Genomic DNA, 18,462 nt, shown 5'->3' on the forward strand with positions numbered 1-18,462 from the left:
TCCTGAAGGCACTGGCAGAATGGAATTGGCTGTTCCCCAGAGCTGGATTAAACAGGCCAGCCTGGCAGCGATCCAGGGCGACAACCCACAATGGGGGACTAAACCATCACTGGAACACATCAGAAATATGGAGCCACTTAACTTGGAGGTTACATGCGACTCCTTACATAACGGGCAAAAAGGCAATCAGGCCTGTTTCCATTCAAGCAGACAGTGCTCTGAGTGGAAACAAGCTCACTCCTCACCAGCACAGACTGTCTCTGTTGAGAATATTTTCCCTCATAGAACTGCACGAGTAAAGACAGGCCTCACTACCGACCCCAATGTCACCTGGCTGGCAGGCATCTGAAATTCTCGATCTGAACAACACATGGCAGAGTGTTATTATTAGCCAAATTTTAAAGAAGTTTACAAACACCTGGTTCAGGAAATCACATGTAATAAATTCCTTATTTTCAACATACAGGAAAAGGTATATATTTTTTATTAATAGTCTTTATTAATAGAAAATCAGTTTCTCTCATCCTTACTAAATAAACATGGAGCAGATATTTAAAGTTATCAGTTAGATAAGGTGCCAGTGAATGATCAGCCTTCTCAGGACACCCACCGTCTTGGGTCAGCCCTGGCGTTCCCATAAGAACTTTGCTCAAATAATTTCATAACTCACAAGTGTTTACAGTTCCCATAAAATAAAAAAAAAAAGAATCAAAGTTCCTAATCTAACCCAAGCAGTAGTAGTTGTTAGAACAATTTTATATCATTTGAGAAATCAATAGTTCAATTCATGACATAAGAGCAATTTTCCTTCCCCAGAATCCATAAGCTAAAAAGATCACTTTTCCACAAATGAGATGGTGTCCATGAAAATACTCTGCAAATCCCCTGCGCATGGCAGACTCTTTTGGATAGGGCGTCAGTCGGTCCCAAATCCATAACACGGACTGGCTACCTTAGCCTGAGCTGCGTCCTCAAGTTCATAACAAGGCCTTACAGGCACAAGCTGAACAGGCCTCTCCCTTGCGAGAAGCAGAGCTGGATTCATAGGGACAATTATTGAACTTCCACTATCTTGATTTTCTTGAATGCATACTGTAGGAGATTACTCAACCCCTATTATTGTTACTAATATTTTCCCAAAGTGACCTTTATAAATTAAAATCTTAAGAGGTAATCATAAATCACCTTTTAGTCAACTGTTTTCAATTCTTATTTAGGCAATTCTTCTACCTGAGTTGTCATCAAGTAATAAAATTGGGTAATTTGAATCGGCCATCTCTACTTCCCCTTTCAGGGAGAAATATAACAAACGGTGAAATGGTCCTAAGAGAAGCTCAAAACGAAAGACAACTTAAAGTCAGCCATGCCCACTGTAAAGAGCTCTGAGACTTGTTTATAAATAGTGACAGGACAAATCATGTCAGAATTGAAGCATAGAAACTATAGCATTAAATTTAATACCATTTATGAAACCTTACAGGGTCCTTTACAACATTCACGTATGCTCATCCAAGTGGTGTTTCCAGCCAAAAAAAACCTAGTGTTTACCATTCAGGGTCCAAAAGTTTGAAACACTGCACTTCTTTCAAGAAGTAAGTTGCTACCCACCTGTAAGTGTTTCCAAAGAATCACTGACAATATGGGTATCCGATTTCATTTACTTACCTATTATATCTGCAGGAATGCTGGGAAGTCTCAATGAACAACTTCAGAAAAATGCCACCTAGAGGAACAAATTGAACAAAACGTTAGATTTTTTTTTTAAACACAAAGACTTATCATGCAATTTTATGTCTCATTAAAATATGTGATGTTTCAAATATTGGTCCCCAGGCTCCATATAGTTCAACTTGTATTAGAACACAGCCACCCCTTCCCAGGACCACTGACACACTAACACAGAGTCCAAACCACTGAAGAACCAGAAAAAATAAGATGGCAGTGGAAAAGTTGCAGCCCTGAACATGCACCTTATTATATTCTTTCCTTTCCCTTCACAAAGGGACCAACTTGAAAATACAACTTGTGTCCTTGAGGGCACTTGATGAACAACCATAAAAGGTTCAAATAATCTAGAAACAAATTAAGGAACGAAATATGAAATTGCAAATGATGAAACTATCCTAGTAGCACTTTATATCCTTTTCAGTTACTCTGTTAACTTTTTTAAAAGCTAAATTTGCAAGGATGTCAAAGATTGGAGAAATGGAAAAATGGTCATTAAAACTCTAACATAGTAAACAGGGGAATACAGAAGCAAGACTTTAATGATCAGTTCATTTATTCAGAAATCAAGTATTCCTTTGAGTGTTCTCAAAGCCTTCAAGTAACCTTAGAAAATTAAAAGCCTATTAATATGTTCACAGAGAATCCCAAAATGTCTGTTCAGCATTGCTTTGAAATATTAAACATAAACGGAACAAATTTCTAACATAAAATATCAAAGTTACCATTTGTTGGACATCTACTGTGCACCCAGGACTGTGTGGCATCAGATTATAACCTTTCCAAACAGGCATATGTCCATTAACAGATGAGGAAACTGACGCTGAAAGAAGCAGAGAACCTTCCCCAGTTTGGAAATCATGCTCTTTTCACCCTGTCACGTGGCCCCTTGAAGGCACCTTCTACTCTACATAGTCTATCATCACCTCTCAAATAGAAAGCTGACATTCCTTAATGCGAAAACTCTGGAAAAGAAATTAACCAGCAGACAAAATGAACTTGTGATTTTGCATGTTTAAAAATAATTTCTTCATTTCAAAATGATTATCCTAATCATGCTATTTAAGACTATAATGTAAAATAGTACACGAGTAAAAATTTAGAAATAAAGGGTTTAGAGTTCAAGAAATATTAAAAACACAATTAGGAGGGAAGAAATATTTTTAACTCCAAGTAAGATGGGTCAAATAGAAAACATTCAACAGCCTCAACTCTATTGATAAACAGGAAAACAGGAAAAGGCCACATGACCATTTTGTATAATCAAACTTTCAAATATACACATCATCAAACTCTGATAATGAAAGTCTGTAATATCAGGCCACGAACATCCACACTTATATCCAGATAACTAGTTTAACAGCAGCAGCATCAGTGTTAATCCAAACTCGACCTGAGGTTGAAAAGCCAGTATGGGGCTCAGAGGCCCCTCGATCTAAAAAAATCATTTTAGTTCAGTAACAAACCTGAAGACACTGGACCATAGTCACTGGGTTTCACTTTACAAAAATATTGAATAAATAACAGAATTCTGAACTCATAAAGTCCTTTGTTATAATAGCTTAGGGGAATTACGACTTTTAAAAAATGGTTCTTTATAAGTTAATTGCTAGTTAAATTCCAAGCATTTCCCACAACTTTATTTTACCCCTTAGGGAAAGTCATGGGAAGTCATGATCAGTATTTTTTTCTGGAAACCGCTTCTGTGAAATAAGCCACTAGGATTATTATGAATGGGTCTGTTATAAACAGAGTTCTTGATCAACATATCATTATGTGTAAAAGCTAAATGAGTCACAAAAATACTTGAATTAGCACAGTCCAAAATCAAAGATAACATTTTAAAGATCTCTTTTGTTACATACAACACAAGCAAAGCTCTGGACAATTAAGACAGATCTCAAGACCCTAACAATAATAGAGAAGGCAGGGCCGTATCTTGAGTCCCACTTAAAGCGTTCCAAACTCACACTACCAGTAAAAAGTACTTCCTAGCAGGGCCGGCCCTGTGGCCTAGTGGCTAAGTTCAGTGCACTCCCCTTCAGTGACCTGGGCAAGGTTCCCGGGCGCGGATCTACACCACTCATTGGTGGCCATGCTGTGGCAGTGACCCATATACAAAATAGATGACTGGCACAGATATTAGCTTGGGTAAATCTTCTTCAGCAAAAAAAAAAAAAAAGTACCTGCTAGAATAAATAAATTTCTGCCTAAGTTCTGAAGAAAAAAGGCATAAGTTTTCAGTATCATGATTAAGCTTTTCTGACAACGAAGACACCCCTTGTGAAACCACCAAAGTGATCAGAAAGATAAAACACACCAATTTTGTTATTGGGTTTAGGTCAGTAGATAGGGCGTTATAGTTATTATTATTTTTTTTTAATGCTATTTCAGAGCCAGCCCCGTGGCTTAGCGGTTAAGTGCGCACGCTCTGCTGCTGGCGGCTCGGGTTTGGATCCCGGGCATGCACTGACACACCGCTTCTCCGGCCATGCTGAGGCCGCATCCCACATACAGCAACTACATGGATGTGCAGCTATGACATACAACTATCCACTGGGGCTTTGGGGAAAAAAAGGAGGCGGATTGGCGATAGATGTTAGCTCAGAGCTGGTCTTCCTCAGCAAAAAGAGGAGGATTAGCACGGATGTTAGCTCAGGGCTGATCTCCCTCACAAAAAAAAAAAAAAAAAAAATGCTATTTCAAAAAAATACTGTAGACTAAAAATATACCAAGTCATAGAGCCCACAAAAATTCAAAAAAATTAGTCATTGTATTAGGCATTAACTGTCAGGCACTGTTCTATGAACTTCATGGGAATTAACTCATTTACTTCTCACAAAAACCCTGAAGTAGGTACTAGGATTCTCCTGTTTTAAAGATGAAGAAGCAGGCACAGAGTTTAAACTTTCTGAAAGTCACACGGCTTGCAAGAAGTAAAGATCTGAATCCACACACATGTACCACATTGAATCCTAACAACTACACAACACAAGCAGGGAAAAAATTTTAGCCTCATTTGAAATTTGAGGGAAACGAATTCTAAAAAGTAAGTCACACTACTAGTCAGCAACTGGGTCAAGAAGAGAACCCAGGGCATCTGATGCAAGGCTGGTGCTGCCTTTTTATCTGCTTGCTTTGTTTTAAATTGTTAATTGATATGTAACTCAATGAAGAGATGTGTTCTGCCTTTAATCTCTGAGAAGACCCTTCAGGGTCCTCCCAGGGGCTGCGATTTCACCATTTTTCCATTTCTCTATGTGCAATTATGTTTTTCACTTACTAGTTGTTAAACACAAGGAAGCTTATAAAAATTAAAAATATTTGTCTTTAATATTTATCATTCTTCCGTCTTTTGTAGATTAGTAGTCTGCCTGGCCATTTAAATTATTTATAGCCCAATAAATGCAGGCACTATTTATTCTAGCAAGTATTCTAAATAAATTAAAAGCACCATATATTTGCACATTAAGGAGTTAAAAAGTTTTTACTTCCCATTCATCTCCATTTGGATCGAATGCCCTTCTGTTCCACTTCTCGAGATCCGGAGGAGAAACAATAGCTGCCTTTAGTGCCTGAGCACAGCACCCACGTGACGGGCACCAGCTCTTCTGTGTTGAATTGAATTGCCAAAAACAGGAAGCTGAGTTGTAAGACTCCTTTCTCGGCTATAAATTTCTACGACTTGAAATGTACTGATTTGAATTGCTTCATGTTACTCTGTAAAACTAGAACCAAGAAGTGTAAATTATCTTGGAAGTTATAAGGATAAATTTCGGCTTAACTAAAGAAAGAATGTCAGAATCAACAGTGACTCCACAGTGGTCCAGGTTGCCTCTGGGGCAGGTTAAGAGGCAGCTGCTCATGATCACAGAAGCGGACCGTCTGGATAACTGTCCTCTAACAGAGAGAGAGTCCTTCCACGAGCCCTGAGATAGTTCACTACGCCCACCCTCGGCGAGCATGGGAGTCCCCATGGCAAAGCACTGCATAAGTTACATGACACTTTCCAATTCATTTGCTCATTTGATCCACACTATGCACAGAAGGTAGCTGCAGTGGGAGTGGGGGCAGACATCATTTATTATTCCCATTTTATAGACTAGGAATTTGAACAACTTAAGCTGAATCACACAAATAGTACATCCTAGAATCTGGGCTCCAACCTAGGACTTCTGACTCCCAAGTCCAGGGTATTTCCAGCTAGGCAACATGAACAACGAAGACATGATGCTTTTCCATCATTATACTTATTCATCAAGGACAGGGGCAAAGGATGGGCCCCAAAGACTTGAAGCACGGCAGTGAATACCAAAGGAGATCAGCTAAAAGCAAAGGACGGCAAGAATCCTACTCACAAACCATCCCTTCTACCTCCCTGGGAAGTACTGTATATTTTCTGTAGACACACTCACGAAGGCTCTGCTACCATGCGTCAACTAAAGGAATAATTGTCCAGATCCTACTTTACTCTGCCCTGCTGATACCATAAATGCTTGGGGAACTTGGCTCACATTTTAAGGGGAGTTGGTGGCAGCATAATAAACACAAAGAGCAGGGTCCCATTTTTGTGTCCAAAGCATAAATTGTTACTCAAAGACTAAGCTGGTAGTTTTTTTTAAAAAGCCAATGAAATGCATTGACTCTATTCTGACAACAGGTCCAGGATAACCTCACACTTGGGTCCACCAACAGGAGTTTAACAGAAAAGGGCCAGCCATTGAAGGACTGCTGAACCTTGCAAGCTTTTCAAGGAAAGACATAAAAGTGTCAAATTTCACGAACCTGTCTACCAAGCAGAGAGAGTGGCAGGTTGCCAAAGGCTGGAGTGTGTTAACTCCTGTGAAATGCTGGGAACCTGAACCTCTACAGTGCCCGCCCTGCCACTCAGCCACACAGTGAATGACTGAAGTTCAAGTTTCCAGAGACCTCACAGACTATAAGCCAAATGTCGTTCATCACCAACACTTCCTTTTACTCTCAAGGAAGGAGAAACAACTTGATTGGAAAATCACATCAACATGAAGCTGTTAAAGGGTAAGTTTTCAATATCCGAGTACAACAGAATAGCCAATATGCCAGCAACAAGTCAGACTTAACTATACTGCATTTTAACACATCAGGGCTGAGCTTCAAAACCCTGTTATTGTTCTACACACATAGCCAGGAGCACGTTCATCCACATAATTGTCAGCCTTTCCCCATAAATCTACTGGACCAGAAGCTCCTTGAGAACAAAACTATCTCTAGCTTACTCCTCTCCGTATCTCTTGCACTTAGCACAGTGCAGAGTAGACATTTCATAAATGTTTACTGAGTAAACAAATGGATGATTGCATTAAGGGACGTTTCCTACAGAGTCTGAAAAGGCAGCATATGGGGAAGAGAGAAATACTGGGTTAACGGGATGGAGAAAATATCAAGCAGAGATGACAGCAGGAATTCCAGAATGAAGAGAAAGCACAAGAGGCAAATGAGGACTCGGCAGGCATGGAAGGAGCCCAGTGGTGGTGGTTGGCTCTCCACGCAGGGGGAGTCCTCAAATGGGTATGTTTTCAAAATGCCAGTCTCTGGACCAGCCTCCAAGAACTGCCTCTGTCCTGGAATATCCTTAGAATATGGGTGGCGGAGGAGGGCGACAGGGGCAAGTGTGTAAGATTAAAGAGCGCTTTAGGTAATTCTGAGCAACCTCCTCCAGATGAAAACTACTCTTAATTTTCTCGGTTTTTTAAAAACCTTGAACATAGGTATGTGCTCATTTTGCAAGACAGAAACTGTTGCGAATATTGTCGAGCATTGGCAATGCGTAAACCTCATCAAATACCCCACCCACTTGTTCAAGAATAGGTCATTTAAGACTGACAGACACAGGCCATCAGGGGCGGACAGGTAAGGGCAGCACAGGCCGGGAGCAGGCCGAGGCAAACAGGCGGTCGTCCACACGAGAAACTTGTACTGTAGGTGCTGACAAGCCCTTTCTCTGTTTGACCTTTTCTTAGCAGTCTGCATTCCAAATCTGGGCAGAAACTTTAAGTAGTAACAGACCAATGTTCCTGAAAAACAGATGCCAAGATTAAACTAGAAATAAAGAAAGTCTGCTCATTAAAAAGATTTTCAGACAGGGTATATATGGACTCATGCGGGCTAAAGCATATGCAGAACAAGTAGAGACCCTGCTCCCGGGCTGGCCATTAATTATAAACTCCTTGAAGTCCAGGAATGAGCCTGTTTGACCTCTGGGACACTTCCCTAAGACCCCTGTATAGTGCCACCTTCACACAGATGAAGCTCATTGAAGGGGCAGGGCTATTACACCACCAAGACAGGTCAACTCACCATTTTGGAAATGCCTTTCCTTTAAAGGATTTGCAGTTTCTTGAAAATGAAGGAAAGAAACCAGAGAAAGGGACTTTGCATCTAAGCGAGGCCAGCTCTAGCGGTGAAATGGAGAGTTTGCTTTTGGAGGCCCGGCTCCCCTATCTAAAATATTTACTTTTTCATTACATATGCATAAAAGCATTTATCCGTCCATTATTTTATCCACCCACAGCCAAAAAATATCTTTTGGGCACCTATTCCCTGCCAGGCACCAGGGAGACCAAAACACACACGGCAGTTTTTGCTACCCCAAGAAAAGGACCGTCCCTCATGGCGCTGCTCAGCAACCCTCTGCCTGGGAGCCCGTCCCTCTCACGACCTCTGCTGCGGGCAGGGTCTGGTGGACACCGCCTACTCCACAACACGCAGTAGGCACTGCCATCTCCCCCAGGCGCATTTGAATCTCAAGTTTCATCTACATAATCAAGGGCTTTAAGCTTTTCTAAGTGTTTGACATTAATGAGCAGGTAACAGGATTCTGGTGAAGCAGAGCCAAGAAGGGGATCTGCGATGACACCATGACGAGCCCAGAAGGCCTGTGTCGTGTAAGTGTGAGCGATGACATGTTCTGAAGGAATCTTGGAGGAATAAAATCAGCTCAAACACTAACTGCATGAAAACAGTATGGTTAAGCTTTTACTACTTTCAGGGAAAAACATTTCAAGAAATTTGTAAAGAAAAAATTTATAAAAAAATAATTTGTAAAAAATCTGTAAAACATAACAAAACAAAGGGTACATTAACCTTTAATAAAATATTTTTATAAGGCTTACGACAGCACTAAGTCTTGTTCAGTAACATACAGTACATTTTATCAATAAAAATAAATCCTAAAACGCCTCGGCAGTGGAGTCCCGTAATGAGGCCCACTTACAGGACCACTACCCCACAGGGAAGACAAAAGCACAGCCACTGTCCTCTAAGGAGGGAGATAATGAGCTGGGTACTTACCCCCGAAATCTCCTAGACCAACTCTGCTTACCTAACAGAGGAATATACACGTCGCAAAGAAAAAGAATGATTTAGTATCAAAGAATAAAAACTATTGTATATAACAGAAATCTTATCACTGAATCACCATATTTATAAAGTCTTCCAAATAAAACTTAAAGTGGGGGTGGGCGGAAACTTGCCCTGACAAATTAGAGAAAACGAAGGCAAATACACTAAAACCAAAATAATGCCAAAGCTGCGAGTGGAAGATGACAGAGATTTCCTGGCGAGTCCCCACCGCACATCCATCCCATTCCTAATGAGCAAGCAGACCAAGGGTGACCCCCAGAGCCCCCACTCCTGCATTTAGGAGAGCCACAGCATGGCCTTCCTGCTCCTTCCTCAAGACACCACCATCCTCACCTTGGGTCAGAAGCCAAGGTCGAGACTCGCGTTCCCTCCCTCAAGCTTTCGGACATCACAACCAGGTCCCTTCTCAGTGCATGACACGTGGAGTTCTTTTTCAAAACATATAAATGACTGCTCTTCTAGCCAAGAGGGCAGAGGCTTCTGGAAGAGCCCTCAGAACCGGATCCTTGCTGCAACAGTCTTTATAATCAGAAAAGGAGGTTGCAGGACAAGGGGGATGTGGGGAAGGAACGCTCTCAGGGAGCCACCTGTGAAGGGGAGAAGGGGAAACCTGAGAGCTTTCTCCCACTTTTCTTTTCCCAAAGGCAGCATTCAAAGTCAGACGAATGGAATTTGTTCTCTGAGAACACACCTGTCCCCAGATCACTTGTCCTGGGGTTTGTTGTCACATGATATGCTCCCCTCCTTTGGTGGCCTTTGACCCAAAACCTGATGCTATGTCCTGCAAACCTCAGGGTTGAGGCCCCAGGGCATCTGCCCGTAACTGTTTGCCTCCATCTCCTCCGCAACTCCACACGTGACACTCTGCTCAAGACCCAACTCAAGTGCCATCTTCTGCGAAGCCTTCTGGAAACTTACTCTTGCCTTTGCCCTCTTCCCATCCCTCCCTTTTCTGAGCTCATGCAGGCCTCTGGGCATGGCTCTGTCACACCCAGCACACTGGGTAATAATTACTTGCTTGTCTGACTCCCTGTTCCAAGTCCATCATCTGCTAACATTTACAAACTGTGGTTTGGGCAACATTACAGAATGGGAATGACTCAGTTCTTGACTAGGAAGGACTAACAGAGGGTGAGGCAGGCCCCTCAAATCAGATATTCATATGGCTTGTCCCCTCACTTCATTCAAGTCTGTTCAAACGTCATCTCCTTCCCTGACCGCCCTAGCTACAAGAGCACCACACGCGCCCTCTTAGTGTCCAGCACTGTCTGCCACCCTTATCCTGCTTGATTTTTCTCCATAGCTCTCACCACTGCCTGATGGCCATCCCTCAGAAACAGACAGATGGATAAAGAGATATAGACATATCTAGATATACAGGTATAGATGACAGATTTTTTTTAAGTTAGTTGTTTGTCCAGTAGAATAAGCTTCATTAAGGTAAAGCATTTACCATGTTTTAGTCTGTGCTGTATAGACCCCTAATATCTGGGATAGCACCAGAGACACAGTGAGTTCTCAGTAAATACCAGTTAATGAATATAGGTGTGGGCAGAAGATAATGTCTTGACCACAACAGGAAACCCAGGGACAAAAGGAGATCAGGTGAGGCGAGGAGGAAAACGTGCTCATCGAGGCTTCGGAAGTCTGAAGTTCCTGGTTGGGCAACCAAGTGGGGAGATTCCAACAGGCAGCTGGCCAGGAACTGAGGAAAGTTGTTTTGAGCAGGTGGTATTGTTTGGGAAACTGTCAGCTATGTATAGGAGGTAAGGGTGAGATTACCCCAGAAAAGCATGTCACGCGAGTAAGGGAAGGGCTGGCTATTGTACAGTAAAAAAAAAAAGAGCATCGACCTCATGGGGATGTGTGTACTGAAGGGGTGAGTGCAGGTGGGATACCTGATCCCGCCATCTCTCCAAGGCTCAGCCAAGTTACCCCCGACAGCAGGGTCTCCATAAATGCTTACTGAATGAACGACACCTTCTAAGACTGAGAAAGGCCACTTCTCCTGCCGTCTTATCATCACAGCCTGTGGGCACAGCATGGATTCAAGAACTGTACATTTACACGAGGCTGTCTTTTTCTTTTTTAGGACTCCGAGTTACTCCAGTCTGATCAAAGATTAAAAGATACTCCAACATTATCTACAGTGTGAAATAATGCTGTATTACTTTTTATTATCTAGTGGGGGAAAGAACACAGGCAGGAACACAAGTATCCGGAATGGGATAAAAGGAAAAAACTCGTTCTTGCAAGGTCCGTGAACATGAATGTCTACCACGGCACAAGCACTGTAGTTACAGATTTAAACCTAGATCCACAAGGACAAAAACGTCCTGCCACAGATTAAAAAGTAGTGACAAATGTGGCATCTGAGCTACACTCAAAGGATGAGTTAAACGTAAAGGTCCAATTTCAAGACAGAAAAAAATCACTGGTTGGTTTAAGTGGTTTGCTTTTAAGTCTGTGACTAACTGTAGCTTAACTAAAAATAACCACCCAAAGTCAACGATGGGGAAACAAATGTCACCATGGGTGCCCCACTGGGAAGAGTCAGTCAAGGAGGGGGCGGCCCAGCCCAACCCCACTCAATGGGGTTACGCAGCTGCTGTAAATGCTGCTGCAGAGGGTCTTCAGTGGAGGGGCCCTGGGGTTCGCTGGTCGGGGCAGAGGAGGAAGTGAGAGAGTTCTTCCCCAGCTACAACTACAGTGTCTCTGCTTTTGTCTGTTTTTTTTCTGTATTAGAATTCCACTTAAAATTGTTTGAAGAAAGCCCGCACTGTTAAAACAAACTCTTTGGAAGCCAATGACCTGTAGCAAATTAATTCTGGGGAGAAAAATCAAGAAAAGTTTTAAAACTCTCATTTTTACACCCATTTTCACAATTGGCTCAAGTGTATCTTGATGGTGATTACCAAGGGGGTTGGTTGGTGCAGAGATTAAGAGGCGCATGAGTTTTCTAATTCTGTACTGTTTTAATTTTGTATAATAAAAATGAATACTTTTCTCATCAAAAAGTGTCTGAGATACTTTACTTCAGACTACTTGTCTTTCCTACTTTTCACAGAAAACACATTATAACTAAATTTAATTGCAAAGATGAAATCCTACTGATGCCAAATACATTGCTGTGTTTATGCTAAGAAACAAGAGAAAATGTTCCATGTTTAATTAATAGTAAAAATCTATTCATACAGAACCATTTTCTAGGGTAGCTGTGTGCAGTGGAATCATATTATTTGTTTCCAAACAGCTTTCATAAGATTCCTGTACACTGTTCTTTTACAGATGAAAATCAAGAGTTTCAAATTTTAACTACAAAATGGTGTTTAAATGAAGAACAGTGGACTTTAAGAAGTTAAAACAGAAGGGATTTCTCTTCTAATGCCAGCCCTTCTCCCCATTCCCAAAAAGGAGGAGGGTACGTTCATTCATGTCAAGAACTAGGGAGCGTTATTTCAATAATCTCTCCTCTAACTTAGCCTAGGAAGTTCTGTCTTCAGACTGGAGAGACCCACGAACAGCAGGCGCTGAGACTCTGGCCCACAGGGGGTATTTCAGATTGAACCAGCTGTAAAGATGTAGATGGGGTACCCTCCAGCCACCAAGATGAACGCCGAGCCCTCCACTACCAGGACAAAGGCCCTGCTAGGTCCCAGGAGGAAAAGCTGAGTTCGGTATCCTTCCAGCTCTCTAACCCTCCCCGAGACCGATGGCACACGTGGGAGGCAGTGGGTTGGGGTTAAAAGTACAGTCTGGCCACAGGGCCCTGCCCAGCTAACGAGCTCACAAAGGACTGAACCCTGACCTTGGCCTCCTCATCTCCATCCGAGAACCAAATGTGTTAACTGGCTGCAGATTCTTGAACCACGCCTCAGATGCATTTCCAAACTAACACACGTGCACAGAGTGATAGGAGACAATGCTCGCTAGTGAGGGAAAATTGTTTTCTTTATTAATAGCTAACCACTTACCAGCAAACTCCACCACAATCAATGGTAAAAAAACACCCCACAACTGGTTTAAATCCCCTTTTCCACAAGATTCTTCCATATTAGAGGGTTACAGATGCCTCACTGAAATCTCCGGAAAACGTTTTCCTCAGAGACAATTCTGCTGTTGCATCAGTTTTTGTTCCCGAGCTTTCATCCGCATGAGCTGAAGACCATTCATGCTGGACAGGATGCTTCTCCCCTTGCCAGGCCTGCTGCTCTCACTGTGTGTATTCCTCAGTCACCAAATGTCTCACCAATCAATGCCGCCTGTGTGTAACTCAGACCTGTTGACTGTTAGGGCAGGAAGGACCTCCGAGATGATCTGGTGCAAAGCCACCATTTCATCAAAGAGAGAACTCGAGTGCAGAGAAGTGAAGTGACAAAACAGTCTTGGTGGCAGAGCCGGGGACAGCACACTAGGCACTCCCTCCAAATCCTGTGTTCATGCCAGGGGATTAAAAACCAGGTTCCTCAAGCCCTCGGGTGCTCAGATGTGCCTCGGGAACCACGGGGCAGGAGGAGGCCAAGGGGCAATCCCCAAAAGAGCTGTAGTTGATCTGTTTCATACATTAGGATTAAACACAAGATTTCACTGGAAAGAAAGGGTTTCACTGTAAATAAACAAACATCTTGAAAACCACCACATGGCAAAACTAACTTCAAATAAAAGGAAAGTTAAAAGAGAGAAAGAACTAAAAACACAGGGTCTTACTTTAATGAATGTGTCCTTTTTAAATGGAACAAGGAAAGAAAACAGCACCAAAACCAAATGTTATAGAGCTTAGAGTTCTCTCCTTTATTTTTGCCTGCCCAGAAAAATAAAAGAAACAAACAAAAAAAGACAAAGAGAAGAAAAACAGAAAGAAGATAATATATTTTCATTTCTAGGTCCCTGGGAAAGTCTTAAATCCATATTGCATTGACCAGAGAGTTTCAAGAAACAGAGTCACAGAGGACATTAACTTCCTAATTTAAATTCCTAAGATAAATCTTTACTAAAAAAAGAATTGAAAAAGAAGAGTTTTCATAAATTACCCGTGCAAAAAAAAAAAAAGCAAGGCTCCCAATTTTACCTTTTGCTTTACTGTCTGCTGAGCACCTTTAACGGCTTTCAACTTCTCCCATTCCTAAAAAAACAAGTCCTTCTCAGAGGTGCTCACAGCGCGTGAACTGTGTCTTTAAGGTCAGCGGGAGGGAGGGAAACTGGTCTGTCACCACGTGGTGGGCTAGAGTTCGATGCAACTTGCAGAAGAAGCAGATGGCCCTGGGGATACTGGCAATTTACCAAGTCACCAAGGACTATGTTCACTGCGGTTTGGCATTCCACAAAGCACCTTTTCTTTGACTTTTTAATTTTTGTCATTCTAGACTCATACTGGAGCCAGATGATTTAAAAATCTCGCTTTAGACAATTTTAACCTTTTAAAGTTAATAGCTTCCAATGACATTGAACCAAACAACCTCTTTGCATTTTACAGACCGTTTAAAGCCAGCAAACTTGATCATTTAGTCCTAACGCAGCAGTTCTTACAGGAAGCGCGCTCACGCTAAGTAAGTACAGCTCCTTGGGGAGTTTGTTAATATGTTCAGTCAAGTCAGCTCTGTCTAAGCCAAGTCTCCTCTCAGGGCCATCCCCTGAAAAGATCGAATGTCACCTTCTAAAAAAAAGACAATCCCTTTTACTTCCTCCCTCCCACTCACTCCTAAGTTTCCACAAGCAACATTAGTATACAATGCAAATGAGAGAGACAGCCATTTCCAGGCATGGGGAATGCAATACATTTTTAAGAAGTCAAAAGATAACAGAACAAAGTACTGATTTTCCTTATGCTCTAAGGACATATGAATATTAACTTGAGTTGTTTTATGAACTTGGAGCGCCGCAAGAGGCCATCTTGGTTAGTCTCCAAGCAGACTTAAGTGACCTAGTTTTTATGTTCTACTTTTGAAGATCTCCAGGACAGAAACGCCACAGCCTCCATTGGTAGCATGACTTGTGGTTTAATTTCCTTCAGAGTCAAAGGGGACTGTTTCTTTCAACTTTTTTAAAAAAGTTAAGTAAGAGCTTAACTCTTGTTAAAGATGTCATCTGAACCCTGAAACTGGTCACTGGAACAACACAAAAGTGAACAACCAAGAACTAGGCTACAGGCTAGACCACAGACTTGGGAAACGTGCCTGGCTTCCTAAGGACAGTCACGTTGCTCTCCTCTCAGATGAATCTGCATGCTCTGTAGGTGTCTGCATTCACAACTCAAGTTCACAAATTTAAGAAGTGACTTTACAGCTCCTGGAAGGAACGCAGCTCATGTGCAACAAAGAAGTATTTCCTAATCCCTGGGGGAAATCTTTCCCAGGCCTTCCACACTTTCCAAATGAGGAGAAGAAATTTTGTTTTTCGGTGTCCCTTTTCCTTTTCTGCTTTTCTAAGAGTCCCCTAAGCAATATCATACTCAGGTTTCCTAAATTTTTTTTAAAGGTGAACTTTCCACTGAACTACACCCTTTAAAGCAAGTCTTCTGGAGATTTGGCCCTTGGCCTCCTGGAATTTTTCAATGAAACTCGAAAGAGATGTTTACCTGACCCCAAATGTTACCCTAATGAAAACTCTGTTTTTACTTCCTTGAACTCTTCTCTTTCTCTTTTCTTGTCATGTCCTCTGGAAAAGAAAGACAACTACAGATGTTGGCTTGACCTCCACTGGCAAACACCAAGATAATCAAGTTCTAATAGTTTCTCAAGAACTTGGACAGCATCACAAAGATATCAATTATGCTCCCTTCTCTGGCATGGTCTTCACACTTCACCTTTTTAAAGCATCAATGTAAAAATAGGAAATGCCAGCACATTATCTTTGTGACAAAAACAAGATGTCAATCACAGGAAGACTAAAAGGAATATTAAGGGTTTTCAAAAGCAATGAGAGGGGCCAGCCAGGTGGCGCAAGCGGTTAAGTGCGCGCGCTCCGCTGCGGCGGCCCGGGGTTCGCTGGTTCGGATCCCGGGTGCTCACCGACGCACTGCTTGGTAAGCCATGCTGTGGCGGCGTCCCATATAAAGTGGAGGAAGATAGGCACTGATGTTAGCCCAGGGCCGTCTTCCTCAGCAAAAAAGGAGGAGGATTGGCGGATGTTAGCTCAGGGCTGATCTCCTCACAAAAAAAAAATAAATAAATCAAAAGCAATGAGAGAGCAGAAAAATACCATGACCTAAAGGGCAGGGAGAAGGAGGAGACAGACCCATTTTCTGCCAATTAAAGAGTCCAAATGGGGCTGCGTCCAGGCTCTCTCTGGCAAGGGGCATTTGGGGAGTTTTGGAATTGGGCACCTACAATCAGCGTTTAGTTGATAATTCCCTTTTCTGGCAAGAAGGAAGGTTCCTGGCATGGAGGTTTTGGCAATTCCATTTCAAATAGTCCCATTTACCCCTGTTTGGGAATGGCTTGGGCTGTTACACATACAGACCCAGTCCGGTCATATGTTTCTCAGGGGCTTCTTCCTCTGCCTGGGGACAGGTACTTCCCTCTACCAAGAGATCAAGGGGTGAGATGAATGGCTTCACTCTGCTGTCAATTTTCTCTGAGAAATGTCTTCCAGGAATAATTTAGGTACAAGGCTTCTGACACCATTCCACTCCATCTCAAACTCTAGGTTCCCAGTAGTATGCTTGCTCCTAGCTGCCTGCCCTGTAACAAGGCAACTATCACATGATCCATCAACAATGTAGGTGAGCACTATGGGGGCTCAGAGACTCCAAGTCCGCCTCTCAGCTGCCTTGAAGCTACAGTCCAGGAGCAGGGAGAATGCCTATTCACACACAGCTGTATTTCGAGCAGACGCATCTGAGCAAGCACACCTGGTAGGATGGTGAAAATTAACTTACACCCAGTATAAAAGTGTAGTTTATTTCCTCTACCTTTTTGAATCTGACTCTGCAAAGAGATAAAAACTGCCATCCAGCAAAAAGGCCCTCACATGGCCCATGAAGTGCCCCAAGTACAGTGACTTTGTTACTTGTTACAGTCTGGCTGTTTCCCTGCACTGTGGGTCAAACCAGTGCAACCACTTGAAGATGTGGTTGGAATCTCCTCAGACTTCAGGACCAGGCCAAGTACTATACGGATGCACCTATCAAAATGCCCACCGTGAGTGTGTGATTCACACTTGTGGACTGACTAGACTGACTGATTTGCAGGAGTCTTGAAAAATTGCTCTTTGGAATCTCATTTAATAAGAATACTTTTCATTTATATTCCAGCTTGGTATATCTAATCACGGACTTGAATGGGTATGTCTAGGTGAAGGAAAAGACCAAGCAAGTCACTGGCACTTCCTCATCTACAGGAATCAGAAGCAAGATGTTTGAGGACAGTGATGGTAGAGGAATTCATACGATTAGCAGTAACGGGAAATAAGTAAATAAGCAAATAAATAACTAAATAAAAGTTTTCAACCATTTGTTATTCTTCATCCAGCACAATGGCTACTTCTTTATCCCGGGCCACTCTGCATAAACAGGATCCCTAGAATTAAAAACAAAGGACCTTATTTTGTTCCCATTCCATTTAAAGTCTCATTGACTAAGTTCAATATCAACGGCTTAGTTTATTTTTTAAGGAGTGATAGTTTTAAAAATGATTTTTCTTCTAGATGCTATAATGAAGGATTTTTAGGCTTACTTTACGTGAAAATATCTGGCCTAACTGATGACTCTAAGCTCTCGGCAAGCAGCTAATTGGAAGGACATTGTGAATGGAGACGGCATTCTAAGCTCAAGAAGATCTCAGCTGGGGAGGAAAGGAGCTGACCAGTGTAGGATTTTCATAAAATTTAGACTAAAACTGAAAATGTTAGAACAGAAGCCACCTACAGTCTTTCAGGTTCCCATAAGCATATGAGTAAGAAAAGACAACCAGGATGAAAAACTTCCCAAGAAGGTAAGGGGAAGAGCGATAGTATGTGCTGGCAAGCACCTCTCACCGACCACGAAAATAAGGGAAGCAGTGTGACCCCAGCTTCTGGGTCCTCTTGTGGGCCTGTCTCTACCTGTTTCTAGAAAGCGAGACGAGATGATACTTGCCAACCCCCAGATAACTGATTCAGAGGGACGTAAAGCATTTGGTTCTGCTTGGGATAAAAATGCTCCATAAATCTTTAAAGGATGAATTAAAAGATTAGCTCTGGACAGGGACTCTGAGTACCACTGGCCTTAGGAAGGCGTGGGGGTCAGTGTGAACTATAGGCCCAGCTGTCTCCATTGCTTGATGAGGTAGAAGAATCTTGAAAGTTTGAACTGGGGTATGTGGAATGAATAGGAAACAGATGATGAGAGAGGTTCAAAAG

General features: G+C 42.3%; 1 protein-coding gene across 5 annotated transcripts in view; it reads right to left on the minus strand.

Annotated features, from left to right (window-relative positions):
• LHFPL2 (LHFPL tetraspan subfamily member 2) overlaps nucleotides 1–18,462 on the minus strand; it is a 165,404-nt gene that overhangs the window by 78,924 nt on the left and 68,018 nt on the right. For 4 of the 5 annotated variants that reach the window (XM_058567903.1, XM_058567574.1, XM_058567737.1 and 1 more), the window contains one exon: nucleotides 1,666–1,723. The gene's annotated coding sequence lies outside the window, so the exon portion shown is untranslated. Of the gene's footprint in view, nucleotides 1–1,665; nucleotides 1,724–17,573; nucleotides 17,643–18,462 lie in introns of all 5 variants that reach the window. The other variant, XM_058567829.1, reaches the window with a different exon arrangement.

Source organism: Diceros bicornis, chromosome 1, assembly GCF_020826845.1.
Source record: "Diceros bicornis minor isolate mBicDic1 chromosome 1, mDicBic1.mat.cur, whole genome shotgun sequence".
In the NCBI taxonomy this organism is placed as follows: domain Eukaryota; kingdom Metazoa; phylum Chordata; class Mammalia; order Perissodactyla; family Rhinocerotidae; genus Diceros; species Diceros bicornis.